At 43.7% G+C, this 26,834-nt stretch overlaps 1 protein-coding gene and 1 pseudogene across 2 annotated transcripts in view; one reads left to right on the plus strand and one right to left on the minus strand.

Annotated features, from left to right (window-relative positions):
- FHOD3 (formin homology 2 domain containing 3) overlaps nt 1–26,834 on the minus strand; it is a 468,593-nt gene that overhangs the window by 363,612 nt on the left and 78,147 nt on the right. The gene's annotated exons all lie outside the window — the stretch shown is intronic.
- Nucleotides 924–2,505, plus strand: LOC111723510 (annotated as a pseudogene). The gene has a single exon (XR_002772033.1). The product of XR_002772033.1 is annotated as an importin subunit alpha-1 pseudogene (transcript).

The following is a 26,834-nucleotide window of genomic DNA, read 5'->3' on the forward strand; positions in this document are numbered from 1 at the left end:
TGGGAGGCAGAGGCCAGAGAATCACTTGAGCCCAGGAATTGGAAGTTGCTGTGAGCTGTGATGCCATAGCACTCTACCCAGGGGGACAGCTTGAGACTGTCTCAAAAAAAAGATGGAGACGTTACCTCTTTTAAGGTTACATGGATGGAAGTGGAACATATCCTACTAAGTAAAATCTCAAGAATGGAAGAAAAATATCCCATGTACTCAGTACTATTATGAAACCAATTTACTCACTTTCATATGAAGAATAGAACACAACTATGGCCCAAGATGAAGGAGGGAGGTGGGGGTGCAGGGAGGGAAGGGGAGAGGTCATATCGAGGGAGGGTGAATGATGGGATCACACCTATGGTGCATAATGCAAGGGTACATTTCAGATCTATTAGTATAGAGTATAAATGTCTTAACACAATAACTAAGTAAACAAGATGAGGTATATATTAAGCAGTGTGATGTAAGCGTTCCTAATTCTATACGAAATCAGTACATTGTACCCCATAAATGCATGAACGTACACATGATCTATGTGTTTGATTTAATAAAAAGTAATAAATAATAAAAAAAGAAATGAAGATTAAACTAGAAGGAACACAGACCAAATAAACACTACAGATAATGCTATGAGAGATATGAAATCAAAGGAGGGCATTTCTTTACTTCAAAAGTGACAAAAAAGCTTCAAGAGAAATAGAATCACTGTAGACAGTCTAATTACTGGTCTTTGTGGAAAAAAAATCTTCAGGGTATCTAAGCAAAATAAAAGTGACTTATGAGGGAAATAGAATTGGACTGTCACACCGTGTTCTGCCTGAGCTGCGGTGGACATTTCCAGGGCGGCCGACCCAGGTCTTCTGAGTCCCACACCACCTCCTGTGGAAGCTTGAGGGGGCTGTGCAGCTTTCTCCCTTGGTCTCATAACCATGTCCACCAATGAGAATGCTAATTCACCAGCTGCCCGACTTAACAGGTTCAAGAACAAGGGAAAAGGCAGTACAGAAATGAGGCGACGCCAAATAGAAGTTAATGCGGAGTTGAGGAAAGCTAAGAAAGATGACCAGATGCTGAAAAGGAGAAATGTAAGCTCGTTTCCTGATGATGCTACTTCTCCACTGCAGGAAAACCGAAACAACCAGGGAACTGTAAATTGGTCCGTGGATGACACTGTCAAAGGTATAAATAGCACCAATATGGAAAACCAGCTCCAAGCTACTCAAGCTGCCAGGAAACTACTTTCTAGAGAAAAACAGCCTCCCATCGACAATAGAATCCGAGCTGGTTTGATCCCCAAATTTGTGTCCTTCTTGGGTAGAACTGATTGTAGTCCCATTCAGTTTGAATCTGCTTGGGCACTAACATGCTCTGGGACATCAGAACAGACTAAGGCTGTGGTAGATGGTGGTGCTATCCCAGCATTCATTTCTCTGTTGGCATCTCCCCAGCTCGTATCAGTGAGCAAGCTGTGTGGGCTCTAGGAAACATTGCAGGTGATGGTTCAGTTTTCTGAGACTTGGTTATTAAGTATGATGCAGTTGACCCACTTTTGGCTCTTCTAGCTATTCCTGATATGTCATCTTTATCATGTGGTTACTTACGTAATCTTCCCTGGACACTTTCAAACCTTTGTCGCAACAAGAATCCTGCACCCCCATTAGATGCTGTGGAACAGATCCTTCCTACTTCAGTGCGTCTCCTGCATCACAATGATCCAGAGGTATTAGCAGATACCTGCTGGGCTATTTGCTACCTTACTGATGGCCCAAATGAACGGATTGAAATGGTTGTGAAAACAGGAGTTTTGCCCCAACTTGTGAAGCTTTTGGGAACTACCGAATTGCCAATTGTGACTCCTGGACTAAAAGCCATAGGGAATATTGTCACTGGGACAGACTCAGGTTGTAATTGATGCAGGAGCACTTACTGTCTTTCCCAGCCTGCTGACCAACCCCAAAACTAACATTCAAAAGGAAGCTACATGGACAATGTCAAACATCACAGCTGGCCGTCAGGACCAGATACAGCAAGTTGTGAATCGTGGACTAGTCCCATTACTTGTTGGTGTTCTCTCTAAGGCAGACTTTAAGACACAAAAGGAAGCTGTATGGGCTGTGACCAACTATACAAGTGGTGGAACAGTAGAACAGATTGTATACCTCGTTCATTGTGGCATAATAGAACCGCTGATGAACCTCTTAACTGCAAAAAATACCAAAATTATTCTGGTTATTCTGGATGCCATTTCAAATATCTTTCAGGCTGCTGAAAAACTGGGTGAAACTGAGAAACTTAGTTGATGATTGAAGAATGTGGAGGTTTGGACAAAGTTGAAGCTCTATAAAACCATGAAAATGAGTCTGTGTACAAGGCTTCATTAAACTTGATTGAGAAGTATTTCTCTGTAGAGAAGAGGAGGATCAAAATGTAGTCCCAGAAACTACCTCTGAAGGCTGTACCTTCCAAGTTCAGGGTGGGACTCCTGGGCCTTTTAACTTTAAGATTGTATAGCTGAGGTACAAAGTTGTCGTGTACTGCATTTGGTATAAGTTTGTCTTACTATTTCTCTACTACAAACTCTTTTTAAATGTGGTTTGTTATTGTAGCACTTTTTACAACAAAACTATACTTGAACAGTTCCAAACTGTACATACATACTGTATGGAGCCTATCCTCTGAAAGGGTTGCTTATTTCTACATGGAATTTCGTATCTTGCAGTGTCCTATAAGTAAAAATTAAAGTCCACCCTTTAAAAAAAAATTGGATTGTCAGACTTTTCAAAAGCAATACTCTACATAGCAGAAAAGGCAGTAACAAGAAAATCTGGCCCACGGATATTACACATAGCAAAAATTTTATAAAGAGCACCAATAAAACAAACGACATGCAAAACCTCAGAGCCCTTCTTGAGGAATCTACTAGAATGAGGGTCCTCAATTTTTTTATCTGACTCCATATACTCTTCAATATTTAGTATCCCAAAGATCCATCTACATGGATGATTTCTATAGACAAATTACCTTTTAGACATTGAAACAAATCTTAAATTACAATAATCAAAAATAGCAAACCCAGTATATGCTAATACATATTTTCCCAAACAAAAAAAAATTAGCATTATTTTTATTTTTGTAAATCCTTTGAATACTTCCTAATACAAAAGAGCCAAACTTGTACATCTGCTGTACTATTTATTGTGGGGTCAAAAGTCACATAGCTTCTGGAAAATTCCTCTGCACACTCATGTGAGAAGGAAAGAGCAGGGTTAAAAAGGAAAATAACATCTTAGAATTATTATGAAAACGGTTTTGACCTCAAAGAACCCCTAAGATAAAGGACCCTTTAACTAGAGAACAAGCTTCAGACACTGTCAACATAAAAATTGATGAGAAATCTAAACACGAAGATACTGGTATAACGAAGAGGAAATGACAGCTAAAATGAAGAGAGTACAGTTTACAATGGCTACATATGGTGACAATATAGAAATACTTGAAAATGAGGAGAAAAAATGCAAAAAAGACTCAGCAGTTCTGAGTCATTAGTTATAAAGCTGCCAGTAGTATTGCTATTCTGCTACTTCTGTGAGTGTGGTGTAATATAAAAAGGGTAAATATGGGCTATTCTAATTCTACCCAATCCTGTGGTCTTGAGACCCTGGACCTTTGGGGTACAAGCAACACGATACCAGTATAATGAGAAGAGGTTACATAAAATCACTGCTGTATGGAACTTGAGACACCAGTATGCCACATGAGCTCTTTGATCCTAGATAAATACATGTAATAAACATACACACAACATATATTCCCCCAGCTTCTCCCACTGAAGAGGCTCAGAAACAATGACAACTCAGTAGCCATGAGAATCCTTAGCACCCATACTGTGGCCTTGAAGTAACATTTTCTGTTGACATAAAACAGGGCTTCCTGGAAAAATGGTTGGCTCCAGGCTTGGGGCGAGTCCTGCATAAGATAAACTGAAACATCTTGCTGTTCTGTTAAGAAAGGAAGCTACCCAGAAGACTAGAGATTCAGGGGCCTCCTTGAGAGGGTTCCAGGGGCCCAAAAGGGGACAGTTTCAGCTTCAAATACAATAAGTGAAGTTGACTGAAACCCATCAAAGACACTTAGGGCCATAAGTTCATGATGAAGTCAAACATCATTGGCTTGAAAACTAGTAAGTAAGGGGGGGTAGAAAAAAAATCAAGCCTTTATACTGTATAAAAGGCTGTCTCATTTCCTATATGAGACATCCACACAACAGTGGTACAACACAGAAAGAAAAATTTCCAGGTACTGGGTACCTTCAATGTAAAAAACACAACCTCCCTGGAGGCCTCTCAAGGATGAACCCAAATCTAATCAAGCCTGTAGAATTAGTGGCCAGTTTGTAGAAAAAAAAATAGAGGACAAAGGCACTGATTTAAACTGCATGTGGACCCTCTACAGGACAAATGCTCCATATTCTTCAACAGATAAATGGTTTTAAAAAAAAAATGGTAAGAGGAGGAATCTGAAACTCAAAAGGCATTTTTTCAAGCTTTTATTGGTCAATACTAAACTATTCTAAGGATGCACATTTGGGTGATAAAATCATAAACACAAGGAAGTGATTATTAAGAAAGTCAACACAAAGGTTACTACTGGAGAGAGGCAGAAAGTCGAGATTTGAATTTCTGAGGATTTGTGGGGCTCTGAAGGTAGTTGGCAAAGTTCTATTTCATGACCTGGGTGGGGAGAGGGCATTGCAAGAGTGTTCACCTTATCATTAACTTATTAAAGCTATTCATTTGTTTCATGTGATGTTCTATATCTATGATTTAATAAACAATTTGCTATCACTTTCAAGAAGGAATAGTTGATTCATGTAAATAAATCATTGTACCACCACTATATGTGTATGTCCGCACATACTCATCTGTGCATGCAAAGTCCACCCCTGGAAAGTACACAAGAAACTGATGACCCCCACAAGCTGGGGTGACCAGGACAGGGATGGGAGAGAGACTATTCACTCATTGTCTTTGGAGCCTTTTAATTTTCAGGTCATTGTATTACATATGCAAAGGAATAGAATTATAATTTAACTGCTAAATTAAACCAATTTTTGTCAATTGTGAATAACCCTATAAACAAAGAATAAGGTAATAGTTGTAGGGAAACAATTTGTAAACATAAATAAACTGAAATATAGAACTGGTTTTTAATGAGCAAGAAAAAAATACATGGGTCTCTATCAGGAAGTCTAAGCCCAAGCTAGCTGGTAACTCCCCTCGGAGAGGCAATAACCCAGGCCCAATAAAAGACCCTTTGTCACAGCTGACACGGGAGTGAGGGGAATACTGGGCATGCATCTTTACTTCCTCTAGGCTTCTCTGTACACTGCTCAGTTCTCTTCAAACCAAAGAGTGAGCTCCGTTCTCTGCACAAGTCAGCCTACATATACTTCAATGAAACACATCTGTACACTGAGCATTATAAGCCAAACAACCCTTAGAGACCATGCAAGAAACCAGGACCCAGGCCTGCAAGCTCCCTGGGTACCAGCCAAGCCTCAGAAAGGGGTTGGCAAAAACAGAAATGACACCACTAAGAATACGGAGGGGAAAGTTTAAAATATGCCTCCATTTTTTCAAAGAAGATCAATACATGTATAAGAAATGCCCATTTTTAACAACGGTTTGGATGTTTTTTAAACCTGTAGTTGAAAATACCTTCTGGAAGCTCACAGAATGATCTAAATAGCATTCTGATTGAAAGCCAAAAGACTGGTTTCTTCCTCTGTTCTACCTCAAGTGGATGCCCCAAAGAGAAACTTCCAAGTTCTAAGCCCGTGGTCTCTTTGCGGCTAAGCTACCAAAAAGGTTTAGTGGTAACGTTTAATGCCAGCTACACTCACTAATTCACCCTGCTGCCAGCTAACATCAAATTCTTAATTCTTTGTAATTTTTTAAGGTCCATACTTGTCTGTTTAACATACTGTTTAGTATTGTTTTAATACGTACCATATACTACCTCCCATCATATTGGTGAGCAGGAAGAATCTAACTGCAGTCAGCTAATAACACAATCGGGACCAACCTGTTTCCTACAACCACGTTTCTCAAGTGTAATCCTGGAGCCCCCACCACCTGGACCCTCTTCAGGACTGGAGACAGGGGCTATTCAGCTGTACGGCCTTCCTCTCCTCCACTCTTTCCTCTAAGCTCCTTCCCACCCAATTCATCCTATATATATTCCATTTCCAGAACACACTCCCCTGCTCAAAATCTGATTTTAATGATTTTCTATTTTGTAAAGTTAAAAAAAAAAAATCACTATCTGCTTCTAAAGACTGTCCAAAGACCTTAATGATCACTTGCATTTGGGCAGCCCAATATTTAAATTTCTATTACCTTGTTTGACCCTAACAGTGAACCCAGGAGACAGCATCCTCTTCCTCATTCAGCCTGACACTGCTCACTCCTCCATCCCCATGTTGCTTCCCGCCTTGATCTGTCCAAGGAGCTTGGCTTTGCCGTTAGCAAACTGAATTCTGCTCATGTCCATCTCTGCCTTTTCCAGTGGCTCCCTCAGCTCCTCCTTGGTCCCTATGGAAATTCTCCTTCATGTCAAACCATTCATCTCCCAAGTCCCTTCCTAAAACCAATCCAGGTCTCTGGATCCAGGGAAGTTAGCTCCCTGCCCTCACATAGGATATCATCAGAATCCAGATTTTTCCCAAGTGTAAAGCTATATCCACCCTGGAGTAGGGTCAGTTAAGACAATTTAAGGGGAAGTCTTCTGGCCCCAGTCAAAACACCCATTTCCTTAAGCTCTTTAGAGAATTAGAGTCTTTTTCACTAACTTTTATGTTCTCAAAATCTAATACAGGACCCAGCACCCAAACTGGTGCACAAGGACCACTGATATCCCGAGGGGATGAATTACCATCTGCCTTTGTGTAAGCCCAGTCTAATCAGACTACTCCCCCAACACTCTGGGCTACTGCGGAGATTACTGACAGCTTCTCCGCTGCTCTGCAACGCTCCTGGGGCCAGCTCTATAGCAGTGGTTCTCGACTGAGACCACGTGTGCCTCCCAAGGGACATTTGGGCAACGTCTGGAGGTAGTTTTTGCCATAACAATTAGGGGCATTGCAACTGCCATCTAGTGGATAAAAGCCCAGGATGCTGCCAAGTGTCCTGTAATTCACAGAATGACCCACAACAAAGCAGCATCTGGCCCAAAATGTCAATAGTGTAGTGCCAAGGCACAGAAACCCTGGGCGGAACAAAGCAAGGAACGAGAAAGTGCCCAAAGACCTAGACTCCTAGAAGCGACGATGAAAATATCACAATCCTTCTTGCCAGATTCAGATCCATCACAAATGCTTTTGACATTACGTTTAATTATTTAACTCTAAAATTAAGCAGCACAGCCTTGTGCCCTGTAGCAGTCCCAGAAGCATGTGGCCGGCATGGCAGACACTCTGGAATGACCACATCACACACTGCTGGGCTGGCTGCAGCATTCCTGCCTACTAATTTTAATCTCTCTTTCTCAAAGGTCATGAATATTTTCAGACCCCTAAGCACAAGCATATTGTGGGCAGACTTGATATCTGCTGCTTCCAGTTGGCAAAGCACTTCACTCGCCAGCACCCAAACTGAGTTACGGGTTTCACTTTGGCCCCGTCACTTTCCAAGGGACTTTTTTTGGTCCATTATCCTAATTGGCAAATGATATGTAAGTACCAGAAGGCTGTGTGTCAGCAATTATATTTATAATGAAAGCTTAATCTCCAAAAGAAAACAGTAATTCATTAAAACCGCCCTTCCCATCTGCCATTACAGTAGCCAAGAGAAAAGCTTTGCGAGATACAAATTAGCTGCCTGAGTACGAAACACAGACAAGGCCAGACAAAGGGGAAGGAGGAGATCTAGCCCGCTTGGCCCAGCAAAGTGCTGCCCTCACTATACGCAGCCAGACTGCATTCCTACATCTCTTCTCTAGGGAGGGTGGGTGAGCAGGAAGCAGGCTGGGCATCAGGGCCTGCGAGGGCAGAAAGCAGTCTTTCCTCTGTCCCCTGCTGCTTCAGCGGACACTGTTCAGTTTGGGCCACTACATCTTGTCAGCACTTCAGGGAAACCTGAGAGGGTTTGGGGAAGAAAAGGAAGATGACTCCATGGTCTGATATTTCAGCTTGGCTCTCGCCATAATCCCACGCTCTGCTGCCCGTATTATTCATGCAGATATATTAAGCCCCACCATGTGCTGTGCATTGTGCTAGGGAAGCCAAAATAGCTACCCACGCACGGCCCTCGCTGTGAGCCAGGTGGGGCTCTAAGCCCCTGACGTGGGTTCTCTCCTTGGCCCCTGACAGCCCTAGGACGGTCTCATTTGACAGGTGAGAAAACAGACGTGGAGAGAAGTAACTTGCTCAAGGTCATGCAGCCTGGAAGTGGTGGGGCCAGGGTGTGAACCAGGGTGACAAGCTCCAACACCCACTGTCCTATACAGGGGACCAGCCCCATAGCAGTGGGACAAACTGAGTTCACATGCAGTGAGCACAACACACCCCAGGGGCCATGACAAGGGTTTTACATGCCCTCTCATCTGTGGGGGACATGGAAGGCCACGTGCCCTTTTCCCTATGGTATGAGGGAGACACTTCACCAGAGACCAAACACCTGAGTAGGAGTCAGAAGACAAAGGGGAGAGAGTTTGGACAAAGGCGTGGGGCTGCACAGCCTGCCTAGAAAACACCAGCAGAAGGAACGCTAGAGGGGCCAGAGGGGTGCCCTATCATCTTATTCAGGCCTCCACTCATTCTGTGAGCGGTGCACAATGACCAGCAACACCCTTGACAGGAGAGTCACCTGAGGCCTGGGCACATTAGGCAACCTCACCCCAAGGTCACACAGAGTGGTAGAACCAGGCCTCAACCAGCCAACCATGGCTACGAAGCCCCAGCTTCCAAGGACCCTGCTAAGATCCAGGGCACACAGCCTTCCCCTCCTCCCCTCCCCTCCCCGCCCCCGCACAGCCAGAGGCCTTGAATTGCCTGAGTTTGTCATCGTCCACAGCACCCCCTGGGGAACACTCCCACCACTGTGAAGAGGCTTCAATGAATAAGGCTGCCCCAGCCTAGCTGAGGGACTCCTGTCTGGACTCCAGGCTCCTGTAAGCACCCTGCAGGAATAGGACCTTTGTCTAGAAACAGGCCAACACTTGGCAAAATAGCTTCTACCTTTCCATGACCCACCCCCTTTGAAAGTGGGTATACTTTGCCCCCAGGCATCAAGTGTCCTATGGTCTCTCCACAGAATAACCCTGACCTCCATATGCTGCAGGTCGGTACCTGAAGACAGTGAAATGTGCCCCTTCCATCGCATGGGTAGCATCACGTGAAACCTGGCTTTATGATTACGGATGATGCTCCAGACACAGAACAGACTGGTGCCTACAGGTCAAGCTCTTGGGCTCTCTGCCCTCTAATTCTTAAACTTCCTATCACAGAGTCAGTACTCACTTTCTGGTGAATAGTCACGGAAAGAGGAAAGCAAGCTAAGGCAGAGTCATCTCCTGTCCATACAAGTGAACGCTCTTCCCAAGTTGGTTTCATCCATGAATTACACATAATCAATGAATCCATGTGGACCAGTCACTATTTCCCCGGCTCCCACCCACCCACCCAGAGTTGTGTAATTTAATAACCTTCCCACTTCCGCCTCAGAATGCTCTGGGGAGTGGAGAATGTCCGCAGGTATGACACAACCACCTTCATCCAAGTGTTAGAGCAGTCACTCAAGTAGGGAGTTTTCTCAAAGCACGTTTGCTGCGAATATATGCATCTAAAGCCATCTCTTGTCCACATCTTCTACACAAAGCCACAGAGGTCAGAGCGGCAAATCCCAAATTGTTTTTGTTACATTATTCAAAACAGAGCTTACTGAAAAATAATCAAGGTGCAGACTCTTGCAAATAACCAAAACAGACAGACTACAAGACCAGGGTGCACATCAGAGCAGGACCCCAGCAAGGGACCGGGCTCAATCTCCTCCAGGCCAGCCAGTGCCAAGAGGGCGTCTGGTTGCACTCCAGACAGAGGCACGTTTGTTTTAGACACACTCCCTATCTTTAACCTGGAATTCTCTAGCCTTAAAAAAAACAAAGGTCAGGACGCCTCCAGTTTTAATTCAGCTTGGCAGAGCCAAGCTCCTCTAAGCCAGAATCACTGCAGAAGGGAGAAAAGCAGAAGCAGCTACCTGTCACCTCTGCACTGGACACCACCCCTTCACCTCTGGACGCATCTTGGCCATCTAGGCTGCTTAACAGTTCAGCTCCAAACCTACAGGAAAAAGGCAGGGGGTGGACACTCACACCCCAGTGCCTGAGCCAGTCTGGGAAGGACCTCTCCGTGGGGCTTCCAGGATCTGCAGACAATATGGTCTTTGCCTCCTGAGTTGAAACTGTGTGGCAGCTCCCATGGAGGCAGCTTGTGGGAGAACTGGCCTCACGAACGTGCTTTGAGCAGCACAGGGAATGACCACCGGCCCCACCATAGGGGCAGTCTGCTCTCCCATGGCTGAGCAAAGATGCTGAGGGTCCTCAAAATAGGATGCTCCCTGCAGAGGGATGGCTGAGCCTCTTCCCACATTCCCCCATCTTTCCTCAGGCAGGGGAAGCACAAAGAAGTCCTGGGGAGGCAAGGGAAGTCTCTGCTCTCCCTGTGGAAACGTCCCCCTCTCCCACAGCAGAGAAAAGCGAAGATCACGGTCGGGTCTACACAAAGACGGAGCATGTTAGCATGTGGGACTGTCAGTCCAGCAGAAAGTCCCATCACAGTGTGTTAGTGGAGAAAAGGAGGAATTAGAGGACATAATTTATTATCTTTAAACTAAAAACCACATTCTGACACTGTGTGCAGAAGAAGCCTGTGCATTCTCCCAAAGTCAGCTGACACAGACCCAGCGACAGGAACCACAGATAACAGGCACCAACGTGGCTGGGTAGGGGACAGAGGTGACGGCCACAGTTCTGAGGCCTGGCAGTGCTGACCTCCTGGGGGATAAGGAAGGGAAAAAAGAAATGCACTGGCAGAATAGGCCTCTGACCCACTCTGACCTCCTGGTCCTTTCATGGGGCTAAGCTACAGTCCCAGGAGCACATTTTGCCATTTTCTGTTTATGGGTAAGAAATGATGAACCTGGGGAGACCCACAGGGGCTGCAGGAGTTTTGGTGTCCTCCTTGTCTAGCTTGGGCCTTCTGTCCAGTTCAATGTAAGAATCAGGGCAGAGTCATAAGGACCTGAGATGCTATACAATCAGAAGCAGAGGAATGAGGGGTATAATTAGTATTTTAGGAGCACATATCCTTGGAGAAAAACACACCAACAAGCCAGAAGCTTACATGAAAAGCTTAATGTAACCGCACTTTTAAAGAGACAAAAAAATTAAATTTATATAGACAATTCTGTAATTTTTAAATAAACAATGTCCTCAAAGTTCAGTTGAGGAAACTAAGCCTCATGGAAGTTCTAAGATTGGCTCCTAGAAACCCTGAATTCCTTCCTTCTTCAAGGCCCCTTTACCCTCCCCATCCCCAAGAGGGGAACAGCCTCCATGCCTGCCCTTGAAGGGGACATGTCACACCCTGGAGAAGAGGTGAATGGCCAGTGTATGGTCCTTACAGGGACCTGAGGAGCAGAAGAGCCCCACCCCTATAAACAGGGAGTGTAGAGATTCAGATTTGGCATGAAATTCTGATGTCTAAGGGACACAGCACACATTTCAATGACAGATCCAGAAATCAGAAGAAAATTAGAAACTTTGAGCAGGTAGCCGCTGGTTAGAATCCAGAGAGGATGAAACTGCTTCCTATGTGTCCTGCATTTACCCCTATGCCTTTTCCCTTTATAGAAGGGGCGGCACCTGTGGCTCAAAGGAGTAGGGTGCCAGCCCCATATGCCAGAGATGGCAGGGTTCAAATCCAGCCCCCAGCAAAAAATTGCCAGAAAAAAAAAAAAGGTCAATGTGTTATTTCCTAAGTCAGGTGGAATTCTGTAAATTTCTTATATTCCAGTAACATAAAATGATAGTGATGCTTTCAAGCTTGCCCACAGGATGATTGAATCCTAACAGCAAAAAGCTCATGTTCATAAAAATCCTGCCAGGCTTCTAGAAGCCAGGTTCCTAACCCAAGGCAACCTTGGAAATTCATTCATTCTTTTGGTAGCTCAAAAGGATGAAGGTCCCCATTTTTTGCAGAAAGGGCCATGCCTCAAGTCCAGCAACCTCATGATGCTGCTCCAAAATTACAGTGCTGCCGCCCACTGCCCCACCATCTCCCCTCAAGTGGGACACCCCTGCAGGGCACCAATACCTTCTGCTGCACCAATCTGGGCCTCTGACCTGAGCAGGACTTCACCCAGGACATAGTACAGGGCAACACCCCCCCCACCTTTATTGGTTTTTTGTTTAAAACAGTTGTTTACAAAAGAATACATGCCAAAGGAGAATTATAAAAAAATGGATATTGTCTTTGTTGCAACTGCAAAAAGGTATTGATTGCATCTTTGATTTTATTCTCAGCTTGACTACTGTTGGTGTATATGAAAGCTACTGGTTTGTGTACATTGGTTTTGTAGCCTGAGAGTTTGCTGGACTTATTTATCAATTCCAAGAGAATCTCATTTGAATCTCTGGGGTTTTCTAGATACATGGGTTGTTATAAAACTTGAGATACACGAAAATTAAGAAAAGTAGTATCTGCTGATGCAAACAAATGAAGCCTTCCCAGCAATACTAAGTTGAAACTTGCACCGGTGAATCAGAAAGGACACTGTTGACCGTGTTTCTTGGAAGTGAGATAATGGACCATAACACAGTCTATCTCAAAACTTTCATAGTGATCTATGTATAAGATCGTATCACCAGCAAAAAGTAACAGGCTGATCGTTTCTTCCCTGTATGGATCCCCTTGATTTTTTCTGTTGCCTGATAGCACTAGAAGTTCTTGCCAGAGCAATATTGAGTAGAAATGGTAAAAGTGGGCAACCTTGTCTAGTTCTAGTTCTAAACTAGAGAGAAAGCTTTCAATTTTCTCCCATTCGGTATGATATTGGCTGTAGGTCTGTCATATACAGCCTTTACAATTTGAAGACTGTCCCATCTATATCTGTTTCATTGAGCATTCTGATCAAAAAATGGTCAGTTGCCTATAGCTCAGTGGTGTTAGGGTGCTGGCCACATGCTCCGGGGCTTATGGGTTCGAATCCAGCACAGGCCTGCTAAAAACAAACAAACAAAAAATACATATACAGCCAGTCATTGTGGCAGGTGCCTGTAGTTCCAGCTACTAGGGAGGTTGAGGCAAGGGAATCGCTTTGGCCCAAGAGCTGGAGGTTGCTATGACGCCATGGCACTCTACCTAGGGTGACAGGGTTAGACTCTGTCTCAATAAATTAAAAAAAAATTTTTTTGTCAAATGCTTTTTCTGTGACAACTGAAAGGAACATATGGTCTTTGTTTTGGCATCTATGTGGTGAATTACATGTATAAATTTGCATATGTTGAACCATCCTTGCATCTCTGGGTTGAACCCACTTGGTTATGACCATTTTTTTTTGATGTGCTGATGAATTCAGTTTGCAAAAATTTTTATCAAGAATATTTGCATCTATATCCAGAAGGAATATTGTTCTACAGTTTTCTTTTTTAGTTGGGTCCTATGCTGACTTTGAAATCAGGGTAATATTAGCTTTATAGAACAAGGTGGGGAAGAGTCCTTCCTTCTCAATGTTATGAAATAATTTCTGCAACATAGGTACCACTTCTTTGTAGGTTTGGTAAAATTTGGGTGTGAAATTGTCTGGTCCAAGACTTCTTTAGTTGGAAGATTTTTATTACTGCTTCAATTTGGGTGTTTGATATTGGTCTGCTCAGGAGTTCTGTTTCTTGGTAGTTGAACCTGAGGATGTATGTTTCTAAGAATTTTTCCATTTCCTCCACATTGACAAGTTCATAGGGATAGAGATTTTTACAGTATTCTGAAATGACATTTTGTATTTCCATGACATCAGTTGTAACTTCTTCATTTTTAATTGAGCCTATTAGACTCCTTACTTTTCAGTTTCTGCTTAATCTACCAAGCAGCTTCTCCAGTTTATCTTTTCAGAAAACCAACTTTTTGCTTCATTAATCTCCTGGATAGTTCCTTTGTTCTCAATTTCACTTAGTTCTGCTCTAATCTTTGTTATTTCTTTGCTTCTTCTAGGTTTGGAATTGTTCTTCCTCTTCCAGTTCCTTGAGATGATTCATTAGATTGTTGATTTGTGATCTGTTTTTTGGATGTGAACATTTAAGAATGTGAGTCTTCCTCTCAGGAAAGCTTTTGCTGTATCCCACAGACTTTGATAATTTGTGTCCCCCTTGTCATTTCATTTGAAGATTTAATTTCCATTTTTATCTCTTCATTGAGCCAACTATTATTCAGCCCTAGTTTCCCTAACTTTGTACAGATTCAACTGAGAGTTTCTGTTAGAATTCATTTCTAGTTTTACTCTACTATGATCTGAAAAGATACATGGTATAATTTATATATTTTTTTACATTTGTTGAGACATGTTTTGTGGCCTAGGGTGTGATCAATCTTAGAGAATGTTCCATGGTAATGAGAAGAACATCTATTCATGGACCAGGTGCAGTGGCTCACGTCTATAATCCTAGCATTCTGGGAGGCTGAGGTGGGTGGATCAACTGAGCTCAGGAGTTCGAGACCAGCTTGAGCAACAGTGAAATCTTGTTTCTACCAAAATTAGAAAAAGTAGCCAGGCATGATGGTGGGCACCTTTAGTCCCAGCTACTCAGGAGGCTGAGGCAAGTGGATCTCTTGAGAAGCCCAGGAGTTTGAGGTTGCCATGATCTAAGGAGCCATGGCACTCTACTCACAGCAACAGAATGACAGACTATGTCAAAAATAATAACAGCAGCAATAATAATGTATATTCAGTCATATAGACTGTTCTATAATCTTCTGGTAGGTCTATTTGTTCCAGAGCTGTGTTTATGTCCCTTGTTTATTTTCTGTTTGTAGGATCTGTCCAGTTCTATCATTTGGGTGTTGAAGTCCCTGGAAATTATGGTGTTGCTGTTTATGATTTTGTTTAGTTCACATAAAGTTAGCTTTAAGAATCTAGGCACTAAACTGGCTGCAATTCTCAGTGGTTAGTGTGCCAGCCCCACATGCCAGGGGTGAGAAGTTTGAACCTCACCTGGGCCTGAGAAACACACACACACACAAAATTAATCTAGGCACTCCTGTGTTGAGTGCATAAAAATTTATGATTGTCTCCTTGTTGCATTTTTCCCTTCACCATTATATAGTGATAATCTTTTTCTTCCCTTTTGTTGACTTTAAGTCTATATGGCCTGATATGAGAATGGCTGTACCAGCTTTCTTTCGGTTTCCATTTGCATGGAATACTGTTGTCCAACCTTTCACCTTGTGTCTAAATGAGTCCTTGTGGGTTAAATGTGTTTCCTAGAGATAAAAGATACTTCAGTGTGTTTTCTTATCCATTCACCCAACCTGTGTCTCTTCAGTGGTGTATTCAAGCCATTCACTTTTATTGAAAGTATAGATATGTGTGGTGGGGTTTTGTTCATTCTTTTGGGTGAATGTTATTGCTTTGTAATACCTCTAGAGCCACTGTGGTATCTGGACTCTAAACTTTAGCTTTGGGGTGATTTTACATTGGTCAATGTCTGTTGTGCTGTTCCACGTGTAATGTAGGTCTGAGTACTTCTTGCAGATAGGTCTGGTCATCACTAATTCCCTCAGCTATTGCTTGTGTGTAAGTGTCTTTATTTCTCCCTTGCATAAAAATCATGGTTTTGCAGAAAACAAGATTCTAGGAATATACTTAACAAAGGAAGTGAAAGACCTCTATAGGGAGAATTATAAAACACTGAAGAAAGAAACTGCAGAAGATGGAAAAATATACCATGCTCATGGATCAGCATAAACAACATTGACAAAATGGCTATACTTCCCCAAAGCAATTTATAGATTTACCGCAACTCCCATTAAATTATCAATGCCATTTTTTGCAGATCTAGAAAAAATAGTTCTGTGCTTCATACAGAACCAGAAAAGAACCCAAATAGCCGATGCAACCTTAGATAATAAGAATAAAGCAGGAGGCATCACATTACCAGACTTCAAGTTATACTACAAAGCTACTGTAACTAAAACAGCATGATACTGGCACAAAAACAAATATAGACTTATGGATCAGAACAGAAAACCCAGAGATGAAATCATCCTCATGGTGCCATCTGATTTTTGACAAAACACAAAAAACACACTGAGGGGAAAAAAAAAATCCCCATTCAATAAATGGCACTACAAACACATATAAAAGACTGAAATAGGATCTGTACCTCTCACTCCCCCAAAATTAACTCACAATGGATAAAAAAGAAACCTAAGACAATAAACTATAAGAATTCTAGAAGAAAATGTTGGAGAGCACTCCTATAGATATCAGCCTACACAAAAAAATGTATGAAGATGAAAAAGCAATCACAGCAACAACAAAAATAAATGGAACCTGATCAAATTAAAAAGCTTCTTTACAGCCAAGGACATGATCAAAAGAGCAAATAGATAACACACAGAAAGAAAGCAGTCACATGCTATACATTTGATAACCAGAATGATAACCAGAATCTACAAAGAACTTGAGCAAATCAGCAAAAAAAAAAAAAAAAAAAAAAAAACCAACCAAACCATTAAAAAGCAGGCAAAAGTCATAAACAGAAACTTTTCAATGAAAATGTCCTAATGGTGGCTCAGTGCCTATAGCTCAGCGGCTAGGGTACTGACCACACACACCAGGGTTGGCGGGTTCTAATCCGGCCTCGGCCTGCCAGACAATGACAACTACAACAACAACAACAAAATAATTGAGCGTTGTGGCAGGAGCCTGTCATCCCAGCTACTTGTGAGGCTGAAGCAAAAGAATTGCTTGAGCCCAAGAGTTTGAGGTTGCGGTGAGCTATGACATCACAGCACTCTACCAATGGTGACATAGTGAGATTCTGTCTCAAAAAAAAAAAGATGTACTAATGACAAACTCAAGAAAAAACGTTCAATACCTCTAATCATCAGGGAATGCAGATCAAAACCACACTGATATATCGCCTAACATCAATGAGAATGGCTCATATCAAAAAATCCCAAAGAACAGATGCTGGTGTGCATGTGGAGAGAAAGAAATTCTATACACTACTGGTGGGACTGCAAACTAGTACAACCACTCTGGAAAACTGTATGGTGATTACCTCAAAGAACTTAAAGCAGACCTACTATTTGACTCAGCAAGCCCACTGCTGGGTATACATCCAATGGCAAAATAGGTCATTTTATGAAAATGACCTGCACTTGAATGATTAGCAATCACAAAGATGTGGAAACAACCCGAGTGCCCACTAATACATGAATGGATTAATAAAATATGGTATCTGCATACTACAGAGTACTATTCATTCATTTTTTAAAATGGCAATCTGGTATCTTTTCTGATAACCCGGATGGGCCTGAAAACAATTCTTTTAAGTGAAACATCAGAAGCATGGAGAAACAAACAATATACTCAATACCAATTGTAACTAATCAATCGATACTTGAGTGTATATATGAAAGTAAATCTTAATGAAAATCAAGCGGGGGGATATACTAGTGGGTACAGTGTGCACTACCAGGGTGAAGGGAATACTTATAACTTTGATAACTTTGACTCAATCTGTATGAAAACAAAGTATGTTAACAAAAAGTGTGTACCCCTAATCTTCTGAAATTTTAAGTATTTGTTCTTCGATTTTAGGCACAACCTCCTCTGGAGGCAGCTTTAGATGCCCTTCCCATGATGTCAGTGGTCTCTTGCCTGGCCATGATCTGAGTGTTGGGATCCTGCACTCAGAACCCAACATTCCCCAAGCCCCAGAGCCAGACACCACAGCCCAGAGCAGTGTTTTTCAACCCTTTTTATCTCATGGCACACTTGAACCTATAGTTAAATTTCTGCAGCACACTTCAATTATGTTGATCAAAAAAAAAAAGAGTAAAACCGGGAGGTTAAAGAGAGTGGATTGCTTAAGCTCAGGAATGCAAGACCACATCTCTAAAATATGGCCAGGTGTTGTGGTGTGTGCCTCTAATCCCAGCTACTCGGGAGGTTGACACAAGAAGATCACTAGTGCCAGGAGTTTGAGGTTGCTGTGAGTTACGACACCACTGCACTCTACAAGTATGACAGACTCTGTCTCAAAAAAGGAATATACTGTGCTTTGAACTTCTTTCAAAAATAATTTAATTGATGATCTTTAAAAATGTTTGCAGCACATCTAATATCCTCTCACGGTACACAAGTTGAAAATCACTGGCCTCGAGCCCCAGTGAATGCTGAGGAAGACCAGGCCTCAAGTCAGACCCCAGAAAGGACCGAACCCAAACCTTGGAGGAGAGAAGGGAAGGCTATACCTAGAACCCCCAGGCAAGCTGCCCCAACTATCCCACCTGATCCCCGCTGAGACACACCCCAGCAGCTCTACCTTCCAGGAGCCTGGCGTGAGCTGTTCCAGGCGTTTTACACTCCATCTCAATGGACATGCCACTTTGATCCTTCAAGATGGTGGTGTCAAAGAAAACATACAGCACACATGGTGATCCACACTGGCCTGAGCAGTTCCTTGCCAGGCAACTCTGTGGAGCTCCTATGAAAGCCTCCAATGGACTACTAATTATTTTTACTGCTTTTTTATGAAGTGCAAAGTGCTCTGTGGCACTCTCTATTGCTTTCTGGTGCCCCCGAGCCAATGAGTGGTATAAAGGAGAAGTGCCTCGTCAGCCTACCCGTGGCCACCCATGTCACCTTCGCCAACCCCAGCACCCATGCCCCGGGCACCCGGAGCTGCAGGGAGGCGAGGGGCCAATGCATGACCTCATAGGACAGCTTCTAAGGTACCCAGGGCAAGCTAGTCACAAAAAAACCCCTCCAGATGCTGAACTAAGCTGATAAATTTATCACTGCATGTGTTACGAGAATTTACCATCACTAGCATATTTGTTATTGGGGAAAAAACACACAGGTTGTCCTTTCAGGTGTGATTTGAATAGCTTATCTATTTGAATGTTTTGTATGTGTCAACTCTTAGAGAGTATCTGACTGTGTTTACAGTGCTCAGAGCATAATTTGTTAACTTTAAAATTACTGTAAATCTCACCAGCACTTGGCGGTCTGTGGTGGCGTTTTTCTGCCTTTTCACGCACTTGACCACCTGTGTGTGCCCAGGACCTGCATCCTCCGAGCCAATAGGGCCATCGGGAGGGCACAGCCTGGGAATACAGGGGTGGCAGCAAGCTGCCTTCATTGCCACAAAACCTACTTAATTTCCGTGAATGAGAGTTTTTCAGTAAACATGCTAGCTGTTCAGTGCTTACCAAAACTGAGGCATTCTAATAACGTATCCAAAACAGGATAACCATTAAAATGGCCCTAGTGCCATAGCTAAGCAGAAATCCTGGGGTCAGAATCGTCCTCGGGCCTTGGGTTGGCCAACTTCATTTTGTAAAAACAAATTTAAAAAAATATATATTTTTTGAGACAGAGTCTCACTATGTCACCCTCAGTAGAGTGCTATGGCATCACAGTTCACAGCAAGCTCAAACTCTTAGGCTTATGCAATTCTCTTGCCTCAGCCTCCCAAGTAGCTGGGACTACAGGTGCACACCACAACACCCAGCTATTTTTGTTGTTGTTGTTCTTGTTGTTTAGCAGGCCTGGGCCGGGTTCAAACCCACCAGCCCCGGTGCATGTGGCTGGCGCCCCAACCTCTGAGTTACAGGTGCCAAGCCATAACAGATAAAATCTTTTTTTTTTTTTTTGAGACAGACCTCAAGCTGTCACCCTGGGTAGAGTGCCGTGGCATCACAGCTCACAGTAACCTCCAACTCCTGGGCTCGAGCGAGTCTCTTGCCTCCGCCTACCAAGCAGATGGGACCATAGGTGCCCGCCACAATGCCTGGCTATTTTTTGGTTGTAGCCGTCATTGTTGTTTGGCAGGCCGGCTGGATTCAAACCCGCCACCTTAGGTGTATGTGGCTGGTGCCTCAGCCACTTGAGCCACAGGCGCGGAGCCAACAGATATAATCTTAATGGAAATGTATTGACCTACATGTTTACATGTGTCTGCCACTCAGAGACAGGGGGCAGCTAAAACACACTTAAAACATACTGATTAATTGAGCATTACTTTTCATAGTTAAGCATTCCACAATGTATAGCCCCATTTTAACATTTCTGGCTCCTAGTCATCCTGGATTCCTTCCAGGATTAAAAGCCTTCATTTCCAGGAATGTCCCAACATTAAAAATGTAATGATTTTATTGTCCAGTTCTGAATATGGAACAGGACACCCTTTTAAGAATCCGAGGAAGACACACATTTCTATCCAAGTCACTTCTCTAGGAATCCAGACGCACTGACAGTGCTTTGACAGTCACTATACCCAAAGTTCAATTTTGCTCTAATAATTTATAAAGAAGCAAAAACAAAAACACAAAACTTCTCGTCAGGGGTAGTGATGCTGCTGCCACCATTCGCCCAGACTGTGGCAAGCACTTGTGGGCAGCACTGTGCCTGGACCCTCACACACTGTCTCCCTCAGTGCTGGTGCCGCAGCAAGAGGACCCCTTGGTCCTCCCTGTTAGAAGTACACAGACCTACAAGAGGTAACTTGCTCGTGGACATACAGAGGCCATCTACGACTAGAACCCCAGTTCATCTGATTCTAAGATACATACTACTCTGCTCTGCCTGTTCTTTGAGCCTACACATCAATACCCAATGTAAACATTTAATTTTTTAAAATTGGATTCTGTACTGATGAAATATTTATTTCATCCTCACAGCAACTGTCAGAGATTATCGTCTACTTTGGATAAATGAGGACACTGAGGCTCAAAGAAGTGAGGCCATGTGTCTAAGGTCACATAGCTTCTAGAGCCTGTGTTCTCTCTTCAGCCCAGAGCTGAGCTTGCTGAGTATTCCATGTACCTGGAGCACAGTAAGTCCCCAGCTGAGGACAGCCAGTGTCACTGGAGACACCAGAACACAGCAGTTGAACACAGGCAGTCAGGCAGACCTGGGTGCAAATCTCAGCTCTGTCATACACTCCCCACAGGACCTTGGCCAAGCAATTGAACCACAGTGCCTCAGTTTTCTCATCTATTAAGTGGACACAGTAATTCTGATTCAGAGGTTACTTATATGTATTAAAGAAGATAATATCTGCCAAGTGCTTTGCTCAGTGCCGGTAGAAGGTATAAACATTAACTGCTTAGTGGAAATTTACTTTTCAAAAAGTCAATTGCCTATTGTGACAAAACAGAACTTTTCAATTTGACAGACAGATATGGGTTTGACTCCTAGCTCTGTATCCTGGCCAAGCTCATAAGCCTCTGTAAGTCTCCTTTTCTCCTCCTATAAAGTAAGGACAATGTCATGTGTCAGGAGGATAAATGAGATGACCTACGTTAAGTACCTTGCCCACAGCAGGTGCTTTGCAATGGTCGCGACGGGGCCTGAATATAACTCAGCTGCAGAATACCCCAAAATCCCTCCATCTCAGGAAGATGTGGCAGGGAGAATACTGTGACTCATAATAACACAAGCTCCACTTTCAGACAAAAATCCTCAAACCTAATCCCTAGGCTCCATCCATTCATCTACCTGTCCATCCCTTCCTAGATGACAACCTCACCCACACGCACCACCCACCCAGGAGAAGCCTGCTAGAGAACAGGGGACAATAGGGCTCAGAGGGCGCTCCAAAGCTGCCCTATACCAGCATGGGAACGGCCACCTGCACCAATCACCCACCAGGCTGTAGCCACACTCCCACTCGGATAATCAGAACCAGCTCCCCATTGGAGCCCCCTACCAGGTGATCACAGGAAGACCCACAGACCATCCTTAATTAACCATCCTCCTGCTTCTTCATTCACCCATCAACAAAGTCTGCTGTCGATTTGGTACATTTCTCCAAAAGCAGCCAGCATGCACCTTAAAAAGGAAGGCCCCAGATGTTCCACGGAGCAATCTAGCATCAGGGCACTAGCCCACACCGCCACCACCTCCAGCCTCAGACCCAAACTTTGTGCCCTCAGCCCCACGGAGGCCCCAGGCCCCACCTTGATGGTTCCCATCACAGAGCCCCCTGCCCGGCAGGGCACCCAGGCCACAAACACACACCAATGGTTCCATTATAGATTCACACAACCCCCTGAAGCACTGAGAGTCTGCTTTAAAATGCTCCTTAAAATGGCATTCCCCCCACTTTCAGAGCTTTATAACTGTTTACATATATTCCGCTTATTGTCTCCTATTCTTCCTGAAAAAAGGAAAAACCAAAGAAATTCATCTCTGAGGTAAATGAATCAAACCTAAGAAACATCCATCAACCCTAGGTTATTTCTTCAGTCAACAAATAATCTAGGGTCTCCTACAGGTGAGACAAGGTACTGGGCTGGGCATGACAGTTTACTCTCAAGGGTGCAAGAGCACGCTGCCCTGCACTGAACCCACATCGCACAGGTCTTCCCAGAGCGGGACTAGCGCTTCAAGCCCAGAGCAGGGCAGGCCGGCAGCTCTGGGCCCAAAGCGTCCTGCTCCTCCTGGGCAGCTCCGAAAGCCAGAGGTGACAATGCATGGTTCTGACCAGTCAAAGCCCATTTCCAGGGACTTCCCAACCTAAAGCCTGACACGAGAGGCCAGACAGCCACCCAGGCAGGACAGAAGCCTAGAAGGAATGAGGAAGCTCCCGCTCCATCTGCAGGGGTCAGAGGGCTGCCTGGCTCACAGGAGGAATTCCAGGACATTCCTAAACACAGTTGGCTCTGTAAGGGTGAAGCCCATTTTCTCAGCTGATTTACTTTCCCCTAAGGCAATCTGTGAACCACACTGGAATTCAGCCAGAACACCATCCTCCATCCCCCAAAGCCTAGTGACACTTCCCTTAGAGAAAACATTTCAAAAGCCATCTATTTAGATGTTTTGGCAGCACTTCTCAGACCAGCAGGGCTGCACTGGCCTCAGCAATCATCCCTCCAGAGAAGATGCTGTCAAATGGCCACAAAGCAGAGTACCAGGCCAGGAAAGAAACCCAGGGAACTAACTGGAAGATTCTACCCTAGTCCTGTGCTTCCCAACTGCAGGGCCTAGACAAGATGCCTTAGCTCTGTGGCCCACCTTTCTAGACCCCACCATGGCTCAGGAGGGGTAGTAAGGGCCCAGGAAACTGTGGTTGGAGGAGGACCAGGCTGCATACTGAAGTCTGAAATAAATAGGAATCCTTTTTAGTTTTGCAGAGCTCATCTCTAATAATCTTTGTAGCATCTTACAACTTTTGAAATACTTGTGAATACTTTAAGAGTGTTATTATACTGACCATCAACTCTAATGGAGGATCTTTTTTAAAGGCTAAAAGATGACTGAAGCGTGGGCAGGTTGCCTAGCACCGGGCCTGGCCCCACAATTTCTCCCATCCTGGCCAGATAGTGTCTCCTCCTGCCTACATGCCCACAATCCAGTTACTGGGGTTACAGATAAATCACCTTACTTCTGGAACAATTAGCAACAGAATCTGTTCTCTTTCTTTCAGAGACAAAATAATGAACAAAACCTTTTAAATGTTCTCCTTAGCTATTCTGTTATTATTCCAGCATTATGAATTTGAGACAATATTTGTAACAAATTCTCCAATGCCTTTTTCCCCCTCATTTAAATTAAATCATGGACTGGATGCAGATTTTCTACATATTCCCCTCCCCCCACTAGACATTATTTCTTTTTAGACAGGTCTCACTATGTCACCCAGATTGGAGTGCAGTGGCACAAACATAGTTCACTATAACCGAGAACTTGTGGGATCAAATGATCTTCCCACTTCAGCCTCCGAAGCAGCTGGGACTATAAGCATACACCACCATGTCCAGCTAATTTTTTTAATTTTTTGTAGAGATAGGCTCTCACTATGTTGGCCAGCTTGATCTTGAACTCCTGCTCTCAAGTGATCCTCCTGCCTCAACTTCCCAAAGTTCTGAGATTACAGTTGTGAGCCACTGCATCTGGCCCCCATTAGGTATTTCTAACAATAGAAATAGTAAGATGTGACAACTGCGTGGATGTGTACCTAATCCTTAACCACCATTTGCAACACATTTTGAGCCATCCATCCTCTTTTTCAACTCCCACACTCTCTGGAAATTTTTAGTAATAAAGAATTTTGTTTCCCATCAAAGACTTTGATTGTTTAGTGTAAAGAATTAAGCTGTCTCTTCATGGGGGCAGCCATAGGCACACATAGCTAGTCACTAGAGTTCACACCACACCAAAAAGCAGCCAGATCTGTTGAGCGGAGAACATTTGCACAGAAGCTCTGGTTAGAATCATTCAAAAGCACAACCATTTCCTTGCCAGGGATCATTTTCTGGATACAACTCGTGTTTTTGCTGGGGAGCACCTTTGGAGTCTAATTGCCAGCACATGATTTAAACCCATAACACCTGCTTCAGGTGTCCCTATCAATGTGAATACATTCCCTATTATAAATTTCCCTTGGCCAGAATTTCGTGTTCCTTGTTAAGTAACTGAACAGGATACAAACATTAGGAGAGGGCAAAGCAAACACACTGGCAGTGCTCTAAAGCAATGCTCACATCCATTACCCAACACCTTGAGACGTTGAAAGGTGAAAGGTAACAAAGCCCTAAAGCAGTAATAAATAATTCAAATAAAGTAAAATGGGAAGGGGATAGAGTACAGATATGAAATGAAGCGGAGCCCCTGAGATCTACGCTTTACTTTTCCATGATTCAATTTATATTTGTTCACATCCGTCCTTTTCTTGGTGCCTCTTTCATTTCTCTAGCTGCCCTGAGTTTCCCAGCCATATGTGGAATGTTCTTATCCCCTGTATTTTTTTTTCTGGGCATAGCCTTTTTTTTTTCTTTATTAAATGATAGCTGTGTACATTAATGCAATCATGGGGTACAGTGTGGTGTTTTCATATACAATTTGAAATATTTTCATCAAACTGGTTAACATAGCCTTTATGTCATTTTCCTAGTTGTTAAGACATTTATATTCTACTTTCAGAAAGATTCACTTGTACCCTTGTAAGAAAACCATAGAGGTGATCCGTCCAATCACCCTCCCTCCACCCATCCACCCCTCTCCCTTCCCCTTCCCCTCCCCCCTCCTCATATTCCTAGGCTATAATTAGGTTATAGCTTTCATATGAGCTATAAATTAGTTTCATAATAGGGCTGTGTATATTGGATACTTTTTCTTCCATTCTTGTGATACTTTGCTCATCCCCTGTATTTATGTTTATCTGCATGTCTGTATCTATCGGACACACACACAGCGCTTCACATAGCACTCTCGTAGGGAGTTTTTAATTTGCTCATCAAAACCACCCTCTAAGGCGCAGTTCTCAACCTGTGGGTCGCGACCCCTTTGTAACAATGAAAATACATCCTGCATATCAGATATTTACATTACAATTCATAACAGTAGCAAAATTACAGTTATGAAGTAGCAATGAAAATAATTTTATGGTTGGGGGGTCCCCACAATGTGAGGAACTGTATTAAAGGGTCATGGCATTAGGAAGGTTGAGAACCACTGCTGTAGATGGTAGAGCCACTTTTTAAATTCATTCTTTAGTTGTTTTTTCCATTTCGGGTGAGGAATCATTCCTGACCTATATACCATGAAATTACATAGCATTTGTAGAAAGATGTCACCAGTATTTAATAGTCACCAGCATTTAAAGACTAGACTCTCACGTAGGTCAAAAAACCTGGCAGGGTGTTTTAAAACCTCACGTCCTTTCTCCCCTCCTGTCTCTGTAGAGGGTGGGGGGCTGGACATATTTGTCAATCACAGTCTGATAAGGCAGCAGCCCACACAAGGTGGAAAGGTTGACAGGCCGACCTGCCACAGAAGTCTCCTCCCTCTGCCCAGACCAAAGGCTTTCCAGACACATGAACACTCTGTGGGGTCTGCCACCTGGGAGCTGTGACAGATTAATAGGAAACAGATGATGGGAGATGTTTATCTGATTAAACCACTGAGCTTGTTTTTACCTAGAAAACAGGACCATGGGCAAAAACATGTCACAGTCTTGATGGGGTGGGCATAAAAGGGAGGAGATTTTTTTAAAAACGCAAAGCACTGAAGTCTCCTGCCACAAGGAGAGACTCAGGATTTCAAACCCATCTCAGACTGAGGCTGCACTTGGCCACTCGGGGGGCTTCACAGGAAGATGACCATCTTTGGAGGAATGGGAGATGGTTTCCAGGGTTTCTGACATCAGGACACAAAATAGGACGTGCAATCTAATGCACCTGACCCCATCAAGGACAGGCACAGCCAGAACACTGGGCTCGGCCTCCATGATGTCCAGGGATAGGGGAAGGTAGGGGACCCCACACACACAAAGCCCAAAGCTGCGTGGCAGAGGCATGACAGGGGCATAGCCCAAAGCGGGGCAGGCCCAGCCAGAAGCTCAGGCCAAGGCCTGGAGGCAGAGAAGGCAGAGAAGGCAGAGAGGCGGGTAAAGAGAGGAAAAAATAGTGCAATAGGGCAGAGGGGAATGGAATCTCCCAGCCAGAAGGCTAAACTGTTTCTGCACTCGCATGGGGAGAGGGGCACAGCTGCCCCTGTGAGAATCCTACAGCCACCACCCGGAGGACTCGGATGCCTAAGCTCAGACCTGTCACC

This window comes from Otolemur garnettii, unplaced genomic scaffold, assembly GCF_000181295.1.
Source record: "Otolemur garnettii isolate 467f Iridium unplaced genomic scaffold, OtoGar3 scaffold00012, whole genome shotgun sequence".
Classification (NCBI taxonomy): Eukaryota; Metazoa; Chordata; class Mammalia; order Primates; family Galagidae; genus Otolemur; species Otolemur garnettii.